This window comes from Choloepus didactylus, chromosome 7, assembly GCF_015220235.1.
Source record: "Choloepus didactylus isolate mChoDid1 chromosome 7, mChoDid1.pri, whole genome shotgun sequence".
NCBI lineage: Eukaryota > Metazoa > Chordata > Mammalia > Pilosa > Megalonychidae > Choloepus > Choloepus didactylus.
In genome coordinates, this window is record NC_051313.1 from 62,361,253 (window position 1) to 62,388,484 (window position 27,232).

At 41.6% G+C, this 27,232-nt stretch overlaps 1 protein-coding gene across 6 annotated transcripts in view; it reads left to right on the forward strand.

Annotated features, from left to right (window-relative positions):
- BACH2 (BTB domain and CNC homolog 2) overlaps positions 1-27,232 on the forward strand; it is a 365,581-nt gene that overhangs the window by 316,238 nt on the left and 22,111 nt on the right. The gene's annotated exons all lie outside the window — the stretch shown is intronic.

Genomic DNA, 27,232 nt, shown 5'->3' on the forward strand with positions numbered 1-27,232 from the left:
TCGCATTTAGCCTATGTCCTTTTTCTTCCCAAATTACTAACATCTAATTTAGCCTAATCAGAATCTAGACCATTTGCCATCTTTAAATTCTATTTCTAGCCCAAACCTCTCTTCCATGATTAAGCCATTAAAAAATGAGGTCTCTCTAACCTCAGACATAGGTAAAATTAATGAAAAGAATGGGCCATAGCCAATCAATACTGGTATAAATATGCTGAAGTTATACCAAAAAAAAAAAATAATAACAATGAAAATAATATATTTTTAAGTCCTATTATATTAAGAAATAAAAGTTAAATGGCCTAAAAAAAAAAAAAAAGAAAAAGCAGCAGTACAGGCCTAATAATATGACACTGCGCAGCAGGGTCCTGCAGATACGCTATGATGCACCCAATGTTTGGGTTCACAGAGGAGCATCCTCAGAGCTGAAAAGCAGTAAAGAACACACCACACTTGGTCCATCTCCTCCCTGGACACTCAGCCTTGGTGCCTGGTGGTGCCGTCCCCTGTGGACAAGCTATGTCCCCGCTCCACTACCATGAGCAGCCTAATTTGATGATGATGATCATATAGTAGACTGACGTAGAGCACTTATAAAGCACTTTTGCATTCATTATTGCATATGGCCAAACATGGTTCCACGTTCCTATGTATGTCCAGGTGTGCCTTTTAGTTTTCATTTCACCAAGGCTGGTCACGGGGACGCGCTCGAGCAAGTTACATGACTGTAAGAAGAATCTTCACATTTGCACTGCTTGAGACATTCCCATTGTTTCATGCATTGGTCCATGCAAATGCAGGTTATATATTTTTGCTGGCTCACTGTTTAAGGAACAAAGGCCAGCCAGGATAGGCAGTTTGAATAAATTGCCTTCCAAAAGTTGGTTTAGAAATTAGTTGTTTGGACGCAGTGTGTATTTTCTCTTGGAAACAAGGTTATGAGTGGTGGTTAGTTTCCTAAATCAGCTCCCAAGTCATTTATCTGTATAACCTTTTTTTTTTTTAATTTGCCCAGTAAACAGGTATTTATCATCCTGCAAAGAGAGAAGGAAATGTATTTTATAGTCTAGGTATAAGAAAAGGGCTATGAAAGTACGAAGGAAGGAGTGAGTGACTCTGATGAGATAATGAGGAAAGATCTCAGGGAGAAAAGGTGTGGGTAGGATTTCAATAGGTGGGGAAAGGCTGTCTGGGTTTAGTTTCCTGCCACTTCAGCCTATACCACCATCTCCGTTATTTCTGACATAGCAGCGATTGCATCCTATTGTAATTAAATGATTGCTCATCTAGCTCCTCATTTGCCAGCAAGATCTTTCTGTAAGATTTCTTTGTGGTAGTGGTGATGATTTCAATCTGCAAGCCTACCATCTAGAACAATGACAACGTGGTAGACATGTGGTTAATGTTTGTCAAATAAATGAAAGGCAGGAAAATATGCAGTGTGTATTAGATGAGACTGGGAGGAAGGATTGGAACCAACACATTGAGGGCTGGCCAGAGGCCTCGAATTCCAGCAAATGTGATGTCATTGGATTCTAGTTCTGATGCACTCTATAGCTGCCAGCTTCTACTCATATCGTTATTTTTTAATGGGAAAACGTCAGACGTCTTAGGAGTTCCCTCTGAGGAGCCCATCTTCTGCCAGTACCAAGGACATCTGAGCTTCCTCAGGGGAGGGCCTGAGATCTCAAGGCAGCAGTAATTTATCTCTGTAGATTGGTATTAATGAGCCTGTGGCATTATATCTCCACCACCCCATGAGTTCAGAATTGGAGAACAAAGGACAGTTGCTCCCATGAGCCATCTGCTTTTAAGTACAGCTTATTCATAAAGTGGGGTGTGTTTACAATTCGGGGCCCGCATGTGTTTTTTAAAAATGCTTTCAGTTTTCTCTATTTCCACCACTTGCACAAACAAACGTGGAAATTTCTGCTCGTCCTCTCTTTGCATTATCAATGTATTCCTCTCCTTCCTCCCTTTTACAGTCTTAAGTTAATGTTTTTATGTTTATTTTGTATTTTCTTTAAAACCGACATAACCCAGCCAGGAAATTTAGGGCAGACTAGGCTCGCCCCAGCTGGTGGCATTCCGCCTTGCATCAGAGGCTGGGCAGCCATTCTCTGGCTAGCTGCAGAGTTCTCTCTCTAGGCTTCGGTTTCACCACTATAATTATGAGCGAGAAGCCTCTAGTTAATTACGGTGCATGAATGGAAGATATTCCTGGACTTATCTGCATTCATTACTCACCGGTAGTTTCTCTGTTGAGGTCTCCATCCTTGTTTTTACAGAGCTTTTGGCAGTGTTTCTGCAGTTGGTGTGTGAATTTTTATGATCTGTTGCATGTTATTCATGCAGTTTCCTGCCCCGTAATGGTATCAGTTTTCTGGGCGCAGAGGAATACAGACTAAAACCCAGGAGCCCAGGAGCCTGCATTAGCATAAAATGTCCCAGTTCTGTCAGTTTGATTAATTTGTCTCTTTGTCTCCACTCTATATGATAAGTGCTATTAATGGTTGCAACACTTCATATGTCAAAGTCTTTCTTCCTAATGACTTGAAAATGCGGTTTATTTCCCTCCTTTTTGTATTATTTTTCTCATTTAGCATTCCACTCAAGTATAGATTTATGCCATGCTCTTTCATTATCTTACTGGTTGCAGCACTGGAGTGATTACATATGGTGTAGAGTATGCGTAAAGATGTGATCCCAGGGGCAGCAGCTGCTGATGCAAGCTGAAAATAGATCCAGCGTATGCTCAGCACTTTTCCCAGAGGTCTTTTATTTATTAGTAACAGTCTTGGTACAGGACAGCTTGGCTCCTCATTTAGCAAGATGACTTTTTGCCTTTCCGAACAGCTCAGTGACTTTGCTCTATTTACTGACACTGCTGTGTAATTTTTTCTTAACCACCTTGTATCTCAGCAATGACTTAACCTAACATAAATTGTAATATAATCTCACTATATAATGAACTCAAGAAGCAACAGGCTCTATTTGAAGTAATGGAGCTTGACAGACCTTATTTTTAAATTAAATAATCCTATTTGTAAGACAGCCTTTGTACATGGTACACTGCTTTAAAATGAACTTGTATTCTTCTCCAGTGATTTCTTATACCGTTTTTAGTATTCTCCTTTTCAAAAGGACTTTTTTCCAGAAAGATACATTGCAAAGCCAACAGCTCTTTCAGAAGGAAAGAATAAAATGAAATGTTTTCTTACCCAGTTCAGTCACCAAATTGGAACCAGCAGTATTAATGATTCAAGATGGGTAGTAAGTAATCCAAGGTGGAAATCCAAATTGCTCAGAGTGTTCTACTATACGGTACATCTGTGATACAAATATAATAGCAGTATTTAGGATTAAGATAATAGCTAGCCTGCACCTGTTTTTAAGTTCAAATGGGTATTGTTTTCATAAATTTAATAAGTCCCAAAAATGGATATATGTATTTATTTTCTGAATAAATCCAAGAAGAAATCTTACTTTGTGATGTCATTCTTCTCTCAGAGGGGTGTACTTTAAACAGGATAAGGAGGAAGTTCATTGTACATGTTAGCAGATAAAATCAAGATAGTAATCATCACTGCCTGATTTTTTACAATTTTCAAATTGTAAAAAATGAAAATATAATAAAATTAAGTTTATGGAAAAATGAGACATTGAGACTGTTATTTATTGGCAAGATTTAGTAACATGAAGAGGAAACCTTGAAGAAAAATGAACTTAAAGAACATATCTCTTTCTCGTAGAACAGTTAGATAAAGGGGACAAAAGACCCAGGCAAATTGGTAATTTGGGTTTTGCTATTTTATGTGCCATTTTACCTGCTCCAGAACTGAGCAGGCATCAGAAGAAAAGGGGATGATTCCCTCCTTAAATCTTTTGTTGCCCTGAGATAGAGCCAGAGGTTATTCTGCTTGGTGACTGAGATTTTATTAATTCCATGTTCGAATGAAATTTGGAGGGTTAAACACATGATTTCCTGCTGGGCTAAGGTTAAAAATTAAAACAGTGATTTGTGATAAAGAAATGAAGTGGGATGGCTTAATCTGAACTGCTGTATGACCCATAATGTTGCTCAAAGAATAGTAATTCAAACCATTCCTGAAATAAACAAACCAAGTGGCATGTCTGTTAAGTAGAAGAGAAGCCCCCCTTTCCTACCCCCACCTCCCCACACAGACGCCATTGCATGAGGAAGTATAAGACAGCAGCCAGTGCCATGCCTGGAAGAAGCCCTCTAAGGCAGTGGTATTGTAGTAATAGGAATAGATGGTAAGCAGAAGCTTGCCTGCGGCCAATGTGCCTTCTTCCTTACTCTTCTGATTTTTGTCTTCCTTTCTTTCCCTCTCTTCCCTCTTCTCTCTCTCACATACAAAGAGCACCCAAACTCAGCCTCCAGGGTCATCCCTAATTCCCTCTGTTGTGACACAATAATGTTATAGCTGACTTCATTCTCCATCTGGTGGCCTCAGAACAGTGGGTCATCTTGCTTGCTGAAGGAGAACTGATACTCAGGCATGACAGGATGGATGAAGGATGGGGTTTAAGTATTAACTCTTTACTTCCTAGTTCTTGTGATTCCAAATTAAATTCAGTGTTATAGCTGGGAGAGAGAGTGCAAGCATCTATATGTAATGTGAGTCTGTCGCTGGAACCGTGTTTGATCAGTTGAATTGACCTTGTTTTTCTCTTGAAACACATAGACTGTATTAGGAAACATGCAGCCCAAATGAAGGAAACACAGTTCGCATATCTTGTCAAATATTTCAGTGGGATCTTTGAAAGCTGGTATTTCCCTTGTGCCACCAGATCTGAAATGAGTACAAAAGCACTTCATTTTTTGATAAGTGGGACTTTGTCTCTGAAAACTTTTCGTTTCCAAGATGTCCTAGGAGAGTTATCTCAGTTGGGCTGAGCTTCCCAATAAAGGATGTAGATTCAGAAGGAGGCTCTCGGCCAATTATTTAGCAAGTGGTTTGTCAACCAGAGACTAAAGGAAGAAGTGCATTACCAGACAGTGGCCAAGCTGAGAAAGAAAGAACTAACATTTACTGAGCATCTACTGTGTGCCAAGTGAATGTGAATGTGAAAAAGAAGGTTGACAGACTTTCAGAGTTTTTTGTTTTTTTTTTTTTAATGGGAACACTGCATTTTGCAGGAGTGTTTTGAATTGAAGAGAAAAAAGAGGAAACGATAAAGGAAAAAAATCAAGACATTGTCAAAGTCTGTCTCAAAAGGTGATTATAACGTGAAAGAATTTCAGCCATGAGGACAGAACAAAATCAGTCAGGTTTAATCGCAACATAGTTGCTAGCAAGTCAGAATTATAATATTCATTTTTTGTTCCTGTGTTTGGTTAGCGATTTCTATCTCCTCAAATTCTTCTGAAAGTAGAGAAGCAGTCTGCATGTTAAGCTTTGCTTGGCACTCAGTCTGAGTTCTCCCTCTCCCAGAAAACATCATCATGACGCCTAAAATCAATAGAATTTTTTGAATGGAGAGCACAAGCCAATTTTGAATCTGATTTAAAATTCACTGTATAAATTCATATCTGTCTGGCTACAGCTGTGAGTGTCCTCTATTTTCTATTGCTGACTCTTCCAGTAAAACATACATCCACTCCACTTTCCACACTTCAGATATCAAGTGGAGAAGAGCTATTTGAAGACCTGCTCTCAAGACTGACTTGTTGGACCTTGTAGAACTTGCTTTAAAAGCTACCACGAGTATAGATGTGTATAATGTCTACTTTTTGAAAATCATCTTTGATCCAAGAAAATTATAGTATCTGTCTGTATTTATGGGCATGCAATTATGTATATGGTGCCCATATACCTCTAGATTTGGTTTTACCCTGTTCTGCTAAAGAAAAAAAAAATACATATGCTTAATTAAACTAAGATTTATTAGCTAGACCTGCAGGTGTTAATGAGGCAATAATTTTAACATATCAACTTTGATTTGGTGCTCTTTAATTGGCAGCAAGGAGAAATATTAAAAGATCTTGCTAACATTGCATGATGCATGGAAAGTAAGGATGTCAAGTGAGTTTTTTTCTTCTGTGATGTATTGGGAATCATAAAACCTCAGTCTTAAAAATCATCTGAGCAACACTAAGGGAAAGGGCTATGTTTTATCTTTTGTGTATTCCTTGTGTCTGATGCAATGGAGATGATGATGATTTAAAAAAAATAACCTTTACTGAGCATTCACTATGTGCCAGGCACTGCTCCAAGCACTTACATGTTTAATTCATGGGATTGCTACTACCCGTATGCTAGTTGAAGAAACTGAGGCAAGAGAGGTTAATTAACTTGCCCAAGGGTCAGCTCCTAAGTGGAGGAGCCTAGATTTAATCCCAGGCAGTCTGACTCCAGAGCCTAAGTTTTTAACCCTATACTCTAATGCCTCAGTGATGTAAATAGTAACACTCACTAAAGATGCACATCTGTGTTTTTAACAGCTGGGAGAAAGGAGATTCAGGGTCACAAACCAATTAGCTATAGATTTGGAGACTTAGTAAGCATCTCCAGCCACAAGTAAATCACCACGAACCCAGCACTAGAAATTTGCCTTTACACAAGAAATAATGAAATAGATGCTAAAAAATGCAAATGTGAAATGATGGAAAAGAGGAAATATCTGAAATATTAGATCAATTTTCATTGATTTTGCTTCACTTTACCCATCACTGACTCTTCTCAGTTCATGTCACTGCATCACATGTCTTGGTCACTTAACATCTACCGTAAGGACCAGTTTTGTCTGGAACCTCAGTTTGGAGGCGCTGAAAGCTTACAACTCCTCTAAGAAACCAGCTTTATAGATTTTCTAATAACCCAGTGTGGTGGGCTGAATAACATACCCCCAAAATTGTCCACATCCTAATGCCCAAAAACCTGCGAATATGTTACCTTACATGGCAAAAAGAGACTTTGCCGATGTGATTAAGGATCAAAGAAGGAGATGTGATGGCGAAAGCAGAGGTCAGCGTGGGGAACCACAAGCCAAGAAATGCAGATGCCCTTTAGACGCTGGAAAAGGCAAGGGAACAGATTCTTCCCTTGAGTCTTCAGAAGGAACGCAACCCTGCCAACCCATTTTAGACTTCCGACTCCAAAGCTGTAAGATAATAAATTTGTCTTGTTTGAAGCCACTAAGTTTGCTATTACTTGAGCAACAGGAAACTCGTACTCCCAAATTGCCCCGTTTTGTACAGACTCAAACCATTTAATAGCATTAATAAAGTGGGAAGTTCTCTCAAATGATGATGGAAGAAACTTCCGGAAGCCAAGTGGAGACCCTGACCACAGAGCTGGTCGGTGGTTCCACGGTTATCGTAAAAATCAGTGAATGGGGTCTCGGAGGCAGGTTGCCTTTCCCCTGCCTTTTCGCCCTCTCTGACCATGGCCATTTTCAACAGGTCATTTCAGACTATCCTAGTTCATCTTTCTCCCACTCGACTTTATAAAACAAACAAACAAACACACTCTTCATTTTGTAATTACTTTCACCTCTTTCTCTTTGCCAGACCAGAATGATGTGTTGGATGGGTTTGCTGTTTTTAAAAATCCTACATCAGGCAGTAGCTAAGGCAACTGACTGCCCTCAGTGGTTATTGTCCCTTAAGGAAAGTTCTAGGCTACAGAATTCTGAGCCATATTCTCAATAATTTATGGCTCTGAGTCCTAACTGTCTTGGTTACTCCTGTCAACCTTTACTTGATTTCCATTGTAACAGTCACGTGGTAAAGTGCCCCAAGTGGCTCCCACTGGAACCTTCTTTTGGCCAATGTGGTATCCAAGTTGTGGCTTAATTAATGAGAAGCACCGGGACCCTCTAAAAAGTCTTGAATTGGTCTGCGCTGTCAACCGCTGCCAACTCTTCCTCCTGAAGCTTCTCTAATCTGCCACATTCTCCCTTCCCACCACCACCGCCCGCATTCAGACCACACTGGGCCCTTGCCTGGATTACTGTGACCGGCTCACCCCCTCTCCAGTTTCTTTCCCAAAGGCAACCAGAACAATCTCCCTAACATTCTCCTGCTTGACAGCAGCTCCCCATTGTTACCCATACTCTCAGCATGGCATAGAGAGGCCTTCTTGGCCTGTCCCCCTCCTCATCTCTCCATTGCCATCCCCACCCCCCATGAGTGCTATGTGCACTCATGTGTCTCTGCACAGTCCTTTTCTTCCACCTGGAGCACCAGTTTCCACCCAAAACTTAGCCGAGCCTCACTCAGGCATCAGCTTACATGTCCCTTTCTCAAAGTCCGATGCCCTCAGCTCTTACCGTGCTGTGCTGTACTTACCTGTTGACTTGTCTCTGTCCCACCAGCCTAGAACCTCTCAGAACAGGTGCCCACTCCTCCTTATTCACTGTTTTAGGTCCCCAGTACTCAAGGCTCTATAGGACTGTGGAAGGTGGTCGGTTTGCGTTTGAGAAAGGAGTAAAGCAATTTGTGTCATACGTTGCAAAGGTGGTCACAAGCAACATCCATGTTGTGAATTCTCTGCCGGGGTGAATTCCCTGCCGGGACTTATGCCAGTTTCACTGCTTTGCACTGGGTGACACAGATCACTCCTTGGCCTAAACTTAATCCAGCTAAGCGCCATGGTGGTAACTGAGAGCCACTGGTCTCCACGGGAAGCTACACACTTGCCATTTCTGACACATTTGCTTCAGTGACAGTATGTGGCAAAGCTAAACTAAAAGGACCAGGAAAAGGTGGCTAGTTATAAAGTGATTAATCGCTAACAAATTTGGCAGTTCATAAAGGACAAAATGGTAAGAAATGAAATGGCCTTTTAGGTCTGCATTCAATATAATCAGCTAAAAAATGTATTCTGTGTGATGCTTAAACAACAGATTCCAAGTTCCCATTCTTTCCCCTAAAAAGTCTACCATTCAGATGCCACATATATTTTTTGAAGCAATTTGCTTCTCTTTGCCTCTCTCTTTCTGTGACTTTCCCTGCGACCCAGATATAGAAATATCTTGTGTTCTTGTGCTCCCTCTCCTGGTCTTTTCTGACATTGACTGAGATCAGGTTCCTAGACTTGCACGCTGCCCAGGTGGGGATCCGGGCGTGTGAACAAAGGAGCAGCACAGCGGTGTTTGTTGTAAGATCTGTAGGGGACCAGAAATAAATCTGCTTCTTCATTATTTGCACTCTGGCTTGACTAAGTGAAAATGGTGCTGTGCTGACATGGAAAAGAAACGTGCCTGGCATCCTTTTTGAGAAACAAAATGCTCTTTAAAATAAATTATAATAAAAAAAAAAACACTTGATTCGTCGTTTTTAAAAATATGCCTCCCTGGAGATATAGCGACGTGTGTATGAATGTGCCCTATCAGTTAGCAGCGCTAATTACCTAATTGTCTGGTCAGGTGCAATAATAAAACCCTTTGACATTTTGCTCCCTCCATATGCCAGATAAAGTGTTCTGATGTCTGGTCTGTGACCCTGGTGATGAACAAACTGTATTCTTGTCCCACCAAGAGAAGGAATGCAGAATGGAGACATGCAGAACAGTCTCAACTGCCCAGCCAGGGGCAGTGCTTCCCTTCCCTGGCAGGAGGCTGGGATAATGCAAGGCTCCACCGCCAAGCTGCAGGATGACCTGGCCTCTCCCCTCCACAGGGGGCCAGGACATCATGTGCCCTCCTGGGATCCCGGCCTCCTCTGGGGCTACCTCTGAACTTTGACTGTGCCACCTTCTTTCTTCTGTTGCAGTTGCTTCTTAGACATTGAATAATTTTACCCATTGACATAATATTCTTTTTCTTTTCCATTTGGCTTTTGGAAATCTCTTCCCTACTAACCATGTGGTTTTTCCTACTTTAGAGTTGAGGAGGATTTTGCTTTCATTTTTTTCAGGCTGATCTACAAGAGTCCTCCCAGATCTATAAATTAAGTTATTCTAACTTAGCATGTTGCCTGTGCTAGGCTAAGTGTTTTGTTTTCAAGTAATGTTTCTTTGCAGCCTCCTATAGGAAGCACCAGTTTTGCTCATTCACTTAACTCTTCCCAGTCTTCATTTCCAAAACCAGTTCTGCCTTCTTTTTCCCTCTGCCCTGCAGGTCCTACAGGGATTTTATATAAATATTCTCTTTTGAAGTCTCCAACTAGTTTGCTCTATGGCTTTCTGTGATTCCAAAGGATAGCTTCTTTTTCTACTATGCCATTTTCTTTTACAGGGTCACTTGAAGTTTTCTTTAGGGGTGTGGAGGGCACTGGTTTCTTTCAGGCAGCAAAGGGTGTTAACAGCAGATCCTAGGTGCTTATAGCAGATCCTTTCCTAGAAAGCCATGAGGCTGTTTTTGACATTGGCTAAGGTCAGGATTACAATATTAGGAGAGCAAAGGTTGAATCACATTGGTTTTGTGCTCTCCTGTCTTCCATCCTGCTCCCATTCAGTCTTAGCCCTATTAAACGGCCCATTCTTGTCCCTCTTCTCTCATCAGTTATAACACCGGAAGTTTCAGCAGTGTACAGTTTAGCATTTAATTATTCTCCAACTGTTTATACACCATTAGTATATTGTTAGTTCCTCCAGGGTAGAGCTATATTTTGGTTATTTCAAGTTCACCTCAGCACCCAACACAGTCAATGCCCAAGTAAATTATTTTTTTATTTATTATTTAATAGCATCTTGTTTGTGCAAAATACCCAGTAAGTGCCCAAGAATCTTCATGGTCTTAGCACTTTTCAGTGATTTCACAATTTCCAATCATCCAGCCTTTCTTGAATACTATATCATCTGATTGACTTGAAAATGTGACCTTTGTTATTTCTTTCTAAATGTGTGTGGTTATTGCCTTCTTAAAAAATACAAACTCTTCTTCACAATGCAGGTGTTTAACAGATTATATTAGCATACATGTAGAAGGCATGTGAGAAGTGTAAGACTTGGTCCTTGACCTTGAGAAGTGTCTAATCAAGACATGCACGTGGAGCATTCAGATAACAATATAGGACAACACTCGTGTGATTCACTGCCAAGACTGTTGGTCTATAAGCAGTGACCGTTGTCCAGATCAGAGAATGGAATCCAATTTAGTTGCAACCTCCTTTGCCAGTTTATTTGCCACCTCCCTTGAAGGGTTTCCCCTGACCCTTTCAGCCCGTTTGATGGACACCCAGCCCTCACCTCCACAGCTTTCACAGGTACAGTTTGAATCGGCAAAGCAAAGTGAGGACTGCATCCAAGCAATGGGCATAGCTCAAGCAAATGCTAGCAGGCAAGAGAAAGGCTGGAAGCCTGGCTCGAGAGGATAGCTGGAGATGAGACTGAAAAGACAGTAGATTTAGGAAAATTTTGGAGGGTCAGATAGAAGAGAAATAAGTTTGCTTCCTAAAGCGGGGAGCTGCTGCTTGAAACATAGTCATGTCAGTAGCATTCCCCAAAGGCTCTCCAGCCTCCCTCTGATTGATTATCCAGAGAGATTACGGGGGCCCAGGAGGGAGGAGAGATGCTTTCAACTGAGAGGAGAATTCATGAGCAAGGAAGTGGGGTGTAAAAGCAGTATTCGTCTTCCCTTTGGCTTTGCATCGCTGTATTTTTACCACAGTGTAGTGATAATCTCTCTACCTGGAGATTCTTAAGCTCTGGCCTCCCACGCTTGTTAAAGAAAGAAATGACACTGCTGTCCATACACCTGCTAGCTTAGCTGAGGTTTTCAAAGCTGCACCGCTCAGGAAAGCTGCTGGTAATCTGCTGTGGATGACCTATACAGAGCCTCCCTCCCGTGAACCAGATTATTCCTGCTATAACAATGCACGGAAACCGGAGGGCTTATTTTTCATTATGGCTCTTAGGTGTCTGATTTTCAACTTCCGTGACTAAAAATTCCATCAGAATTCTGAAACACCCCCGCTTAGCGTAGGCACCTTAACTTGCATCCTTAAAGGTAGACTCAGAAATAGTTTGATTCACCCAAAACAAGAACACCTGGTGTTCTTGAGATTTTACTATTTGTCAAAAACCAAAAGTTCATTTTCAGGATGTTTGGATAGCTTTATTTATAGCAGAAAAGGTGTTTTCCCAGTTAGGAGGTCTAAGTAAAGAGGCTTTTCATAACAGTTCCAAGCCACATTCAAAACAGATGGCCCAAAACAGCCTCCAAGGTGCGTTCTGGATGCACCTGTGGCTTATTTCCTTTTCTCACCATCCCCCAAGTTAGCATGAAAAGTGTGTTTCAGCCCTGCAGAAACTGGACACAACCAGTCAGTCATTGTTGGATTTTTCTGCCTCCCTGCCTTGTCAGCTCTGCCACTGCCAGAGATGACATCATTTGCAAGAACAGGACCCTGACTTCATGCCCCAGTAATCTGAAGTCCTGGATGGACTGCTCTTCCCAGCCAAAACTTGTTCCCACGCCCTGTGGTTGTCATTTGTGAGACCAGACCCGTAGCGTCCCAGAGAAGGCCACGGGAAGGCTATAGGGCAAAAGCCCAAGAGATCAGGGCAGAATCGATGGCCGTGGCCATGCTGGCAGATGGAATTGGGTCCCTCTTCATTCCCTCCCTTAGAAAACAGGAGTCACATAAAGAAAAGATTAGAACTCAATTAAGAGGAGGGGAAAGTGGCTGAGTGATAAACCTCTGACTCCATGCTCCACTCCAGGGGTGTGGACATTGTGTCATAACAAAGTCTGCAGCCCTGAGTGCTAGGGAGCTGGATAGTTCTGTCTGCTGGAACTGTAGCTCCAGGGCAACCATCGTCCAAGTCATGTGTCGGGGTTTGTGTTGATGACTGCAGTTTAAATCCTCGCAGGGCACAGATGTGCCTGCATTGCATCAGCATGAACTCTTTCCCATTGGTAGAGGCCATCATGGAAGCATGAGAAAGGAGGAGAATTCAGAAGTGTGCTGTTCCCTTTGGCAAGAAGTCTGACTTTCACATATGATTTTACCCCTGGCTTCCTGTACGGCCTTGGGTAAGCCAGTCAGCATGTCTCAACTTCTCTTGAACGGTAGTTAGTAAAGGATTTCAATGAAGGAGGACTGTAGAAATGCTAATATTGTGGATGTATAAACCGTGCCTATAAAGGCAAAATCTGTAGCCTTGTTCCTTCCATAAGCCACCCCAATGTCCATTCCATTGTAAAGGAAAGGGCTCTACTTGAAAAGATGATACACATCTGTACCAGTTTGTATATATTATGTCCCCCAGAAAAAGCCAGGTTCTTTGATGCAATCTTGTGGGGACAGACACATTAGTGGGGATTAAGTTGGAACGTTTGGATTAGGTTGTTTCCATGGAAATGCACCCCATCCAACTGTGGGTGATAACTCTGATTGGATAATTTCCATGGAGGTGTGGCCCTGCTCATTCAGCATGGGCCTTGATTAGTTTACTGGAGCACTATATATGCTCAGACAGAAGGAGCGGGCTTGCTACAGCCAAGAGGGACATGTTGAAGAACACACAAGAGCTGGGAGAGTAGTTGCAGATGAGAGAGAGTTTGAAGATGGCCATTGAAAGCAGACTCTTGCTCCAGAGAAGCTAAGAGAGGACAAACATCCCAAGAGCAACTGAGAGTGACATTTTGAAGAGTTGCTGCGGCCAAGAAAGGAATGTCCTGGGAGAAAGTCATTTTGAAACCAGAACTTGGAGCAGACGTCAGCCACATGCTTTCCCAGCTAACAGAGGTTTTCCGGATGCCATTGGCCATCCTCCAGTGAAGGTACCCAATTGTTGATGACTTACCGTTGGACACTTTATGGCCTTAAGACTGTAACTATGTAACCAAATAAACCCCCTCTGTAAAAGCCGATCCATTTCTGGTGTTTTGCATCCCGGCAGCATTAGCAAACTGGAACAACATCCTTTTACAATTTTTAGTGTTTGTCTCTCAAAAGCCTTTCAAGTGTATTATCTATGTTTCCTCCACATGTCCCTATTTATTCTATTTTGCAAATGAAAGGGCAGTTGTGGGGGCAAAGAAGGGAGAGTTGAGAGTTGCTCAAGGATTCAGGGTCAGATTGCCTCCCCAAGTAAAGACCAGTAGTCTTTCCTCAGTGACACTGCATTCTCTTGGCTGTTGCAAGATTAGTGGCGTGTCAACCCCATACATGCTTCCAGAGGTCAAGAAGAAAATAACATTTTCCATAAGAGATGTGTGATCTGTTAGTTCTTCAGTTTTGATTTAGGTGGAAAATATGACTTCAGTTCTTGAAGAAGAAAAAAATCCCTAACCAGGCATGACAGATGTCTTCAAATGACAAATTGTCATGTGAAAGAGGGATTCAAATTTTTCTGTTTGCCCCACTGGGCATTACTAGGACCAGATCAGTTCAGTTCAACAAATAGTTATAGAGAACCTACAGTGCACAAGGCATGTGCTTTAAGCTGAAAGTAGAGGATGAGTATCCTGCTAAACTCATGACACCAATTATTGTGGAAGCCAACAGGTTTGACACTGATATGAAAGTGTAAGATATTTAGTGAATCAGTGGACAAACCAAGGAGAAGGAGAAGACATAAGCAATCCTTAGAGTCTTCAATGTCTATCCATCAATGGGTAAAGCATGAGTAATTAAAAATTTGAATCGGAGATTATTGCTAGGGTGATGAAGAGAATTTCTTAGGGAACCTAAGCATCTGTTGGGCAAAAGGACATCACAATGAAAAATGGTGATGGGAGAGAATACCATATCCAAATAAAAATGTAACCACTGGGAGGAGAGACAGAGCAATGCTGTTTGTCCAGAAGCATGAGGACGAGGCACTCTGAAGCACACTGGGAAGAAACTAGAAAAGAGAGGAACAAAACTGAAACTGCTGTAGGAGCTCACTGTGGGTCATCTAGTCAGGGGGATCATAGGTCCCATGTTCCTATCACCATTTACAAAACGAGGAACAAGGAGAGGCGTGATGAAGAGGTCCAACTATGAATTGCTACCAGAAATCTCCTTAACTAATAGAGGAATATCTGATATGGGTATTGATTTACCTTATTGGCAGTGTCGCCTTCCAGAGAGTAGAGCACACAAGGATAGAACTGCCTCTTTCATCCTAATAGTGACCAACAAAAAGGAATTGACAAGAGTAGGCAAGTGAGGACCCTTGGAAGAATGAGACCGTGTCATCATAGAGAACAGGATAGTCCAAGAGGTTTTGTGCAGTCCAAAATATTTCAAGACCTTTTAAAGGTAGTTTTTTGATAAGGGAAAGATAGAAGTTATGCATTTGCAGAGAAAGATGGGTCTTGAAGGCTAGTTAATATCCAAAAACAAAAAGTTCAGATGAGGATTCTTTTTCAACAAAGGAGGGTAATTGTGCCAGCAGTTAGTTCTCTGTTTAATCCAGATTTTTTTAAGCATGTTCAAAAATGGTGGAAAAATCATAAATGACTGTAAGAAGGTGTGTGGAAGAGTAATAAAACAGTGTCAGGAAAACTCAAGCCCAGAACGAATGGAACTTTCAAAGGGGACCATGGACAAGGAAAATGAATTCATGGTTTTGTTTGGCGCAAGACGATGAGGAAACCAATAGCTGGTCCTCAGAACTGACCAAGTCATATTGAGGGATAGTAAAGAGCTCAGAGTTGCTTCTGTAATGAGTATCAAAGCAAGTTATCATTAGGTGCAAAAGTGAGAAAAATTTGAAAAAGAGAATGGAAAACCCAGATAGCTGAGCAGTAAGAAAACTTCTAGGTTGGATGAAGTGAAGCCCCAAACTACTGAAAATATTTATTCATAAGATTATGGTACAGATTCTTTGAGGAATTGTGGACCCCAGAGAAGTGTCTGAAGGCTAGAAATGAGAAAATGGCTTTACAGTTTTCAGAAAAAGGAAGAAAGAGTTTCAGATTTTTTACTGAGGAGCAATTTGCTATTAAAGGAATGATTTCTGAATATCTAAACAAGTATATGCTGCTCCTGGATTTTTGAAAAATCTATTTTTTTTTTTCAAGTTTAAGATGGAAGACACATGGTTTATCAGTAGTACATGCTGGAAAAGAATTCAGAGTTGTTAATTGACAGCAAGCCCTACAAGTGAAAAATGGCAAAGAAATAAATCTTAGCATTCCTAGACAATTGGATCTAGACTGAGGGAGGTAATGTTCTGTCCTCTATGTCAGTGATCAGAGCATATACTCAGTTTGGGATACCTGCTTGGGATGTGGTCAAACTCAAGACTCGGAGAAGAACAATGAAGGGAGGGTATAGGAGCTAAAGCTGGTTAGGTTTCAGGGATGGGAAATTTGGTTTAATGTGAAGAACCTTTAGAAAGCTCTAATGAGGAGCTAAACTTCTCATCACTGGAGGCCCCAAAACTGTTTTATATTTTCTTGTTGAAGATCAAGTTGATTTGAAATGTCTAGAGGGATGGGGTAGGGTGGGGTGGGAGGGTGAACCCAGACCTTGACTCAAGAAAGTTCTGGTCCAGGAATATCATTGCTTTCCCAAATGGGGAAGGGTCATGTAAAATGGAAATTAGGTGATTTTTTAAAAATCTTTTTAAATATGATATTCTGCTGGAGGCGGTTTTTCAAATGAAACTATAAACCTTGATGCAAGTTTTACTACTTCATTTCCAGTGAGTGGGATGCTTTTCGCTTCCATTTTCTACTGAAAAATGTAAAAAGTTACTACTATTTTATACCTATTTTAGGATCTGCACCTCTACTGAAACTGGATTTTTTAAGATGATTCCATCAACTTCATTATGTAGTCTTTCAGAAGGGAGATTTTCAGTTTTCATTGTATGTTTTAGAGTAAATATAAATGCAGTACATTATATTTATCTCATAAATAACTTTTGCCTGTTACTTGGGAAATATAACCATCTATACCCGGTTGTGGAAATAACAGATGCCACACATGAAGGAGGTGGGAGAAGGGGGTAAAACCACACAGTTGAAACAAAGGTTCCACAGGGCCACGGGGCTGCTAGTTCCCAGGAAAGACAATGATGAATGTTCTCTTCCCCTTCTCTGTTCTCATCAACCCTGAGACAACCAAAGAAATACCCAGGGGACAGTTTCAGCTGGTATGTAGTCCCATGAGAATTCTCCGCCAGCTGACACAGACTAGAGGAAGCATGACCTTCCAGCTAGACCTCAGTTTTAGCAGACTGCCTTTCTAATCTTTAACAAAGCTTCCGTGCCACCTGACTCCCTACCAGAATTACATTTCTGCCCTGTTCTATGAATTCCAGGGACTAATGATGAACTTAGCCACGTGCTAAAAGGGCTTTCTAGGATTTACAGAATTTCATTGCGCAAGACAGGGACATACAGTTATCTTCATTCTTTAGGAGAAGCCTAGGCACTGCATCTGAGTCATGCAAAAAACAATAGAACCAAGTATGAGATTCACCCTTCTTCATGCCTGGTGAAGTACCACACACAGTTGGCCAGTTCTTTGACTAGAGCTGTATAAAACCAAATGCTTTAGAGAGTGCAATAGAAATTTTACAACAATGTGTTTCCATATGAAATAGCATTTCTTTTCTGATGCACTTCAGAGAAATAGCAACAGGTAAGAAAAACACACGAGGTTTGAACTCTGCAAAAGATTTGTGTCAAACCCTTCTCCTTTCTGGCCTCCAAGCAGCTGGGCTCATCGCCATCGACCTGGCCTGAGCAGTCCAGTCCAGACTCAGACTTGGCTACAGCCTGGCCTGGCCCAGCCCAGAAGTGCCCAGACCCCATCTGGGTCCCCGGGTCTCCCCCAGCCCCAGACCCCCTCGGGAAGTCTCCCCCTGTTGGAAGATGCCTCTCAGCTCTGCCCCCACTCCCCGGCCCATTATTTGATGGCAAAGTTGCTCCTACCTCATCCCTGTTTGTAAATATTCTTCAGAGAAAGGGGGGCTTCAGGGAGTAAAGAAGCCACAAGCCAAAAAGGGGGGGGGGGGGCAAGGTGCGGCTATTTCCCAGGAAAGACAGTGATGAATGTTCTCTTGCCCTTTTCTGTTCTCATCAATCCCTGAGATGTCGTTCATAAAATGAATGAGGGTGGAGTCAGGGAAACAAACCATGCCAGGTGTTTCAAACAGAGGGCACATGAAACAGGGAATTGGCTGCAAAGGTGTTGGAAAACTAGGAGAAGAGAATGGGGAACGAGAGTTAACCCAGTGATTAGTGGCTGCCATGGGGCTGGAGAGGAAAGGGGAACCTGTGAGCAAGGAGGAGGGGCCGATGCCACAGGAGCTGCACCAGTGGAGACAGAGCCCCTTCCAAACATGTCCCCAGGGAGTCAGCGACGCAGCCATTTCCAGAACACACAACCACAAAAGGAAAGCAAGAACAAGAAAGAACAAACCACAGCTTCTCCATTGCTCCCACCTTCTGCTCTGCCCCAGTGCCCCCTCTTGGCAGAACTGAATAAGTCAAATGGCAAAGGAGCCTGGAAAAAGTAGTTTATAAATTCCCTTAGCATTATAGAGCAGAGGAAGAGTGGGCATGAGTAAAAAGGTAAATAACCAGACTTTGAGTTTGTAGGATCTGCCTAAAATCAAATAATAGAAATCAAAGTTAGCAATTGGTCAGAACTAGATTTTCCTATTATGTTTGTATTGAAGTATTTGTGGGGGATATATAAAGAGAGAGAAAGACAGATGAATGGATAGATAATTTGGATCTGATCTGAACAATTTATAAATAATTTTAAAGTGTTTTTAATTTTAAAGTGTTCATATTTAGTCCATGGTTTAGGAAAAACTGCAAGATACAGATTTCTGCAAATCCTTCTGACAGGAGAAATCACAGTGAAAATGTGGGTTCTTGCAGGGTCCTTCCTCGAGGGTTCCTGGGAACTTCTCTCCATGAGCTTTGGGTCTATGAACTGTCTGCAGTCTGGAATCATGACTCACTATCCAGGGAACACAAGTCAGATCTTTGTTCATTAAACCTAGAAGCATTTTTTAATCTAAAAGTACCTTAGTGGGCTGACCATGTGTTTCAGTCCAAGACACAATCCTTGCAGGCACCCCTGGCTCTTGTTCTGGTCCCCTCTGCTAATGCCAGACGCCGTGGCAGCTTGTCTTTAGTGTTCACCTTCCGCTGTTTGACATTTGCCGTCCTGGGATGCCATCACCCGCACTGAAATCAGGAAGCCCATTTCAAAGGCAGGGGCAGGTAGCATGTGTGTGTGGACAGGGCCGGCTTCCTGAGCATGCAGCCTGTGCAGTGGCATAAGGCCCCGTGCTCAGAAGGGCCCTACCCTTGGCTTAAAGGCTGCTCCCATCTTGAAATTCTCACTAATTTCTAAGCAAGGGGCCCTGTGTTTTCACCTTGCACTGGCACAAATCATGTAGCTAGTCCTGGTGTTGTGCGGAGAGGACAATTGTGGATAGACAGCCAGAGAAGGCCTCCCTGAGAAAGTAGCATTTAAGGAAAGGCTTGAGATGAGAGAGGGATCCAGGCCCTTCTTTTACCTATTCTGGTGAACTTCAACTCAGCCCTCAACACTTGAGACAAATGTTACCTCCTCCAGGGAGCCTTCCACTGATGCACCCAGCTCTGTCCTCCCTTAGCATCTGCACACGCCTCTGTTAACATACTTAGATTATCTATGTAATCATGTATATTGAGCATCTGTCACCCTGTTAGCTCCTTCAAGAAACAGATTTTATTTTGTTCATCTTTGTCACAACAGGAACAATAATAATTATTCAATGCCAGACCCTGTTCCAAAGGTTTTATTATGAGGCAGACAAAGTTAGTCTCCCCGTCTTACAACTGAAGAAACTGAAGCAGAGAAAGGTCAAGTACCAGCCCAGGTTACACAACAGGTATGAAGTAGAGCTGGGATTTGAATCCAAGGAAGCTTGTTCCCCCAGACCTTGCGTAGGGCCTAGTGCACAATGAGTGCCCTGTACGTGACTGTTGAATGAATGAATTGAATGAATGAATGAGAGAATGAATAAGTGAAAAATAGTAGGTGGCCAAGTGATCAGATATAGTCTCAGGGGCAGATTTACAAATATAAGAGGGACTTGATACTGCAGCTGCAGACCCAAATTCAAGCCTGCACAGGATAGAAAACAATGTTATACTTCCAAGCCGTATTCGTTAACACAGTTAGTGATTTTCTTTAGCAAAAAACACAAACTACCATATGATAGCATATACTTGCATGTATAAATCAACTTGGATGCTGATTTATTTATTTGTATTGTTACTCTAGGAATGGGGGGGGGATTGGTTTCTCTGGCTCTCTCTTTAACTAAAATTAATGCTATGATGACTGGACACTTCATTGAAATACGAAAGGTTAATTATTTTAACATATATCCTGAACGTAGTATGCTTGTGCAGCATGCTGCTTAGGGGAGAAAAGTGTGATAATGTGGGTATTCATTATAGAAAATTAAGATTAGAAGTGATGCCTCATTGCTAAATCAGTCTTTATACAATATTCCAGCATGGAGGTGGGAAGGAAGAATGAGTTGTCACCAAAGTTGTTTTATATTTGACAAGTGCCTCACATTGTGAATACAATCCAGAAACTCCTGATCATTCTACAGGGATGATCTGTGGCCTTGGTACTTTAAGAAGCCAATAGGGTCTCAGATAGGGATCTGGGAATTCTTTAAAGTTTTCGGGACTGCTGTTGACTTGGGCTTATCATACTGTGGTCATTTGGCATATCTAGGTGAGGCTTACATAGGAGTAACCTCCAGGACAGCCTCTTGACTCTATTTGAACTCTATTAACCACTGAAACCTTATTTTGTTGCCTTTCTTTTCCCCCTTTTGGCTAAAAAGGCATTCTCAATCCCTCGATGCCAGGGTCAGGCTCATTCCTGGAATCCATGTCCCATGTCCCGGGAAGACTCATTCATCCAGAGGGGTTCTGTCCCACACTGAGGGGAGAGTGATGAATTTATTTTCAGAGTTAGGCTTAGAGAAAGTCCACATTCAAGCAACAAAAGAGGTTCTCTGGAGGTGACTCCTAGGCATAATTATAGGTGGGCTTAGCCTCCCCTTTACAACCATAAGTTTCACCCAAGCAAGCCTCAATATTGAGGGCTTGACTTATAAAGTAGGCGGTTCCTAAGTTCACATAGCATATGTTCTGTCCACAATAATCCATCCATATCTCACATTATCATCACTTGTACAATCCTCAACACTCTCCGTTTTAAAAAATTTCAGAAACTTAAATCTTTCAGAAAACTCCTATGCCAGCTAAGTCTCAAAAGCCAGAGGCAATACCCTCTTCAAGAACATCAACCAGATGTGTCCCCTTTTCTCATAAAGTCAACACCCCTTTTTCAACGCGAACAAGCTAGGGTGGTCACTGCCTAGACATCCCTGAAGATCAGGAAAATGATTGAACTAGAGGAAGGGGTAGCAACAGACAAGATGGAACTTAATAAAGGATTATGAATGTTTAATCTCTATATAATGTTCTTTTTCTTAGTTGCTAGGGTATTAGAATAGCTAGAAGGAAAGAATTGAAATGGTGTAACTGTAACCCATAGCAACCTTTGAAATTTGTTCTATAGCTACTTGTTAAATTGTAATCTGAAAGCTATCACCTTTTGTATATATATTTCACAATAAGGAAATAACTGAAACTTTGGTACTGTAACTCATAACAACTTTAGAAATTTTCTATATAACTACTTGTTAAATCATACTTTGAAAGATGTTATCTTTTTCTATATGTGTTATATTTCACAATAAGAAAACAACTGAAAAGTGGAACGGTAAACCATAATATTCTTTGAAATTTTCTCTCTAACTACTTGTTAAATTGCACTTGGAAAGTTAAAAAAAAAAGGAGCCAATAGGCATAGCTTTGTTACCTTCATCTTCCCAGTTCCTGCAGAGAAATAGGTGTTTACTGTGTTGTTGAAGGTATAAATGTCCATGTTCCGTAAGGTTGTAGTTAAGGGAACTTGAGAAGCATCCCACCATCTCCTAGGGGTCAGCACTACATCTTCTGATTCATCTGCTCATCCTTGTGAGATGGGCTCAGGGCTACAGTCATGTGTATATACAGCTCAGTGCTACAGTCATGTGTATATACTGGTGAGACTTCAACCACATGGCTTAAGTAGAGGATGATGTTTGCAGTCTCATATAAATTCCCAAATCTTGAAGCCTGACTGTCTGGTCCCTGTAATGGTCCAGCAAGGAAACTAGTAGACATTTCCTATCATAAGCTCTGTCCAACAGGAAAATGGGTGTCTCCTGAGATGGTGAGCTCCCCAGCTCTGCAAATACCACTAAACATACCCTCTGATGATACCTCGGAAATCAAAGAAATCAAGGGTCCTATTTTCAGTGGGTCACATTTTCAACACATATGCATGTTGACTCACACAAGAGCATGGGAGTGTGGTGGCTTGACCTCACTTCCTCCAGCCTTAAGAAGCCTAAAGGTCATTGCCACTAGCCTGTGTGTGTCACTGCTGACTGTCATCACTCCTGACAGCAAGGGAGGTGTTATTTCCTGACCTCTCCCAGCGCTCAGGCCCACAGGGCATAGTTCTTTCGGCCCCCGGTGTATGATACAGTCTCAGCTGTGGCAGCACTGAGGATTGCACATTACAGAATCACCTACTTACACATTTAAGCATGATGAAAAAAACACTCTTCAAAATGATCCATCCAAAATGTGTCATAGAAAAGGCAAGACTCTTGTCCCAGATTGTTCCTAATGTTATATTTTGCATGTGGTATCTGTTTATTTCGGTCACTCCTGACCAGTGAATTTTAGCCTAGATGTATGTGTCTGTTTTCTTAGAGCAGTGGAATGCAGCTCCATTAACATCCATGAAATGGAACTGCTTCGCTATTTCTCGTCACTTCGTTCCACTTTAACTTTATGATCACTATTTTTTTTAATAACATTTTTATGGGTCATTAGTTTTGTGTGTGATTCTCCACCACCTCCCACCCCCTCTTATTTTTTCCCATTGTCTGAGCCTTACTTGTTAAGTGCAAAAAGTAAATAACAATGTAGACTTGTGATCTCAATTTTATTGACATACAGCTTCACTTTGGTACCTGGATATTTGCTTTCTGAGTACAATGAGTGAATTTAAGTGGCTTCTGAAAATAAAAATATCATGGAAGCCACTCAAGATGGAGACTCTGCCTGTTTCTACAGAGCCTCTGCCTGTTTTAGCATTGGCTAGCATGGGTACAGACACTTGCTTTCTGTTTTGTATATTTGGAGCTATTACTCCTGGCCTGAAGTGCATTGGAGGTGAGTTCCTGAGTGGGGCACCCCTGACAGTTTAGAAGGTGCCCATTGTATCAAGGCAACCCTTGACCAGAACAGACATACAACACAGACGGGGGCTTCCACCATACCCCAAGTGTCCTGATGCACCATGCAAGGGGTCCCCCCAGACCTTGGTGGTCTTTTCCTCTCCTGAATTTGACTGCATTTCTCAGTTGGTAGCTAATCATCTAGTCTTGTAATGGCTCTTCCTTTGCTAACCTATCTACATTATTACTTAACAATTAACTTTTCATCTTTTGTACCTCTTCTGTAAAGCTAAATTGTAAGCTTCTTGAGCAAAGAGCTGAGTCTTGTACTCATCCATCCCTCATGGCACTTAGTACAGAGGAAGAATCAAGGTGCATTTGGGTTGGAATCCCAGCTCTCCACTCTTTTATTTTTTTTTTAATATTCATTTTATTGAGATATATTCATATACCACGCAGTCATACAAAACAAATCGTACATTCGATTGTTCACAGTACCATTACATAGTTGTACATTCATCACCAAACTCAATCCCTGACACCTTCATTAGCACACACACAAAAATAACAATAATAATAATTAAAGTGAAAAAGAACAATTAAAGTAAAAAAGAACACTGGGTGCCTTTGTCTGTTTGTTTGTTTGTTTGTTTCCTTCCCCCATTTTCTACTCATCCATCCATAAACTAGACAAAGGGGAGTGTGGTCCTTATGGCTTTCCCAATCCCATTGTCACCCCTCATAAGCTACATTTTTATACAATCATCTTCAAGATTCATGGGTTCTGGGTTGTAGTTTGATAGTTTCAGGTATCTACTGCCAGCTACCCCAATTCATTAGAACCTAAAAAGGGTTGTCTATATTGTGCGTAAGAGTGCCCACCAGAGTGACCTCTCGGCTTGTTTTGGAATCTCTCTGCCACTGAAGCTTATTTCATTTCCTTTCACATCCCCCTTTTGGTCAAGAAGATGTTCTCCATCCCACGATGCCGGGTCTACATTCCTCCCCGGGAGTCATATTCCACATTGCCAGGGAGATTCACTCCCCTGGGTGTCTGATCCCACATAGGAGGGAGGGCAGTGATTTCACCTTTCAAGTTGGCTTAGCTAGAGAGAGAGGGCCACATCTGAGCAACAAAGAGGCATTCGGGAGGAGGCTCTTAGGCACAATTATAGGGAGGCCTAGCCTCTCCTTTGCAGCAACAGTTTTCCCTGTGGTAGAGGGCTCAACCCATCAAACCACCAGTCTCCTATGTCTGTGAGCACATTAGCAACCATCGAGGTGGCGCAGGCCAATACCCCTCCAGCTCTCCACTCTTAACTAGCTCTATGACCTTGTCTGGGTTCCTTCCCCTCCCTACTTCTCAGTTTCCTCATCTACAAAATAGGGTGATCGTGCCTGCCTTGCAGGGATCATGAGAGCCAACTAACGTGGCACTGGACAAGAGGAGGTTCTTGGTAAATGCTAACTCTAATAGACCAGACAAAGTTGAGCAAAATTTTGCAGAATTTAATATGACAAAGCAGGATTTAAACTTATGTGGGGGAAAGCTAGTTATGGGCTATTCACATTTCATTGTGAGGCTACCATCTCTTCTGTCCTTGGGTTTGAATAACAGTTATAAACCTGTTTTTATTCATGACCATATGACAGTCATTTAATCCCTAAAGAGCCAATGATCTGAGGATTATCTCTGATTTGGAATGTGGAGACTTGCTCATTGGCATCCTCAGTCCAACTCATACATTGATGCATCAGCTCTTCCCTGGCTGGAGCTTTCTGTAGATCCTTGCAGCCTTGTGGAGGTGATGAGTCCCAGTATTGCTTCCTCGTCTCAGGATTCCATGGCTGGCTCTGGCCACAGTGGGAGAAATGTTAGGGCTTAATTGAGATCCATGACGTCAAAATGAACAAGAAATGGTGATAAGGACAAGAGTCTGAGAAGGACTGTATGAAAAATAGAAATAGCATTAAGATGAGTTTTTCCCATTTCCCACATAGTACATTTGCCAAAACTCAAGATTTGTATTATCCACTCAGCTACTGGAAAACTGCGTATAAGCATAGTAGAAGATGCTTACTTATGGAGGGGTTGATTCTGCCCTTTCTCTTTTGTGGTGGAGCCATGTTGCAATGAAGAATTGGATCATGTGACATTCTTATCACCTTCTTTGATTACTCTTATAGATATGCTCTACCCTTTTTAAAGGCTTCTATTGGAAAATTACATTAAAAGAAAAAGTAGGTAGTACATTTGCTGAATCTGTTTCCACATCAGTTTAGTCAGATACAAACGGCTAAGTCAGATGAGCTCCTTTTTAATTCTGGAACTAGGGACAGGACAAATAAGGACTCTTAACCTGCCTTTGATTGTTTGATTGGTTTGGTTGATTGTTCCAAAAATAATTTGAGACATCACCTACCAAATAGATTTGTGTTGTTACCTTTTGGGCACTGTAGTTATATTTTAATGGCACAGTTAGACTTATGACATATTCAGTAATATGCAAGCATTTATCAAGTGTTTACTAGGTTAGAAACTTTGGGTTAGATGCAGGGTTACAAAAATGAATGAAACAAACCCTGATCTGAAGGAGCACTCTGTCTTGTGGTAGAAACAGACACCATTAAGTATAACAAAAGTGAGGGGGCAATGATTGCCCTTGTAGAACTATAATGTGGGTCTAGAAGACATTTTTTTTTTAATAAATATCTTGGGACTCATCTGACAAAATATTTTTTATTTGTAATTGTATTCAAAGTACTTCACAACATTAAAAATTAAAATCCCATTAGATTGTGTGTTTAAGAAATTTCCCTTACTGGAAAGAATGCAGTGATATAAAATCAGTGCCAATCTGGAAAATCCAGGATGTTTCCTCACACTGGTTATGGGAGCTGAGAGGATGATGTCATTTGTTCTCTCTAAGAGGACTGAAGAGGGCTTCCCTAGAGGAGGTGATGTCCAGGTTGAGTCTTAAACAATGAATACCGGTACTCACAGGAGTTTTGGCTCTGTGTGCTGTGGTGACTTTAATACACATAGAAGTCTGCTACGAAGCTTGCCATGTCATCTTGTTCAGCAGTCATTCCCTCAGCAGGTATTTTTGATCACTGCTACCATAGTGTCCAGCAAGGACCCCAAGCTTGCTGGTGTCATTTGATTTGTACATATAATTCATAGACATGTCTCCCTTTCTTATGGGGTTAGCAGTTCTTGCAGGAATGTAAAGGGTAGATGACTTTGCATCCAGGTCAAAGAAGTCAACCCTGAACACCATTAAGTTTAATCCATTTCCATATGAAAAACGATTGGCCTTAGGCAATGTATTTTTAATTCGCTAAGTCATTCTGTATGTATGCGCTTGTGTGTGTGTGTGCAAGCTGTGCATAAATAGCACATTTTCAATTTGTGTAAAATGCAATGGATGAGCAGCACATGACAGTAGGCTTAGCCCCTGAAGATTTACCAGGAAAGAAGACAGCTGCATGGCAAAGCTGCTGCAAATAATTAGGGAACGAATAGCCCATGTCCTCTGCCACTCAGCAGCTTCAACCATTTAAGTGACACCCAGTTTATTTAGCTCTGCACCCCCCATTCTTTCTGAGCCAGGAGTTAATTCCTTGTTCACAACATTGCTTCTGATTATCATCATCTCCAATATCATGACATGATGGCTGTAAAGTCCCAGCTAGAAACCATGATGAATGAGCAAAATAGGAAGCGTTTTTAATGTCTCTAAAAATTGTAACTGACGACAAACTATTTTTAAACCCTGGCCATTAGTACAGTATTTAACAGGGCTGTACTGCCAGTTTGGTGGTTGACAAAAAAACTACAATGCTTTCTTTGACTCTGGCGAGCTGCAAAAGTCACAGCCCATGCTCCTCACGGAGAAGGGCTCTCAACAGGATTGATTGGGAGGCAAATTAATAGGCTTCCCATTGTTACCGTGCATTTTTGCCAGGATATTTCATTAGTGCAAACACTGAGCCTGTTGTCATCCTGTTTAGCCACTTGACCCTGGTTATTTTCAATTCTG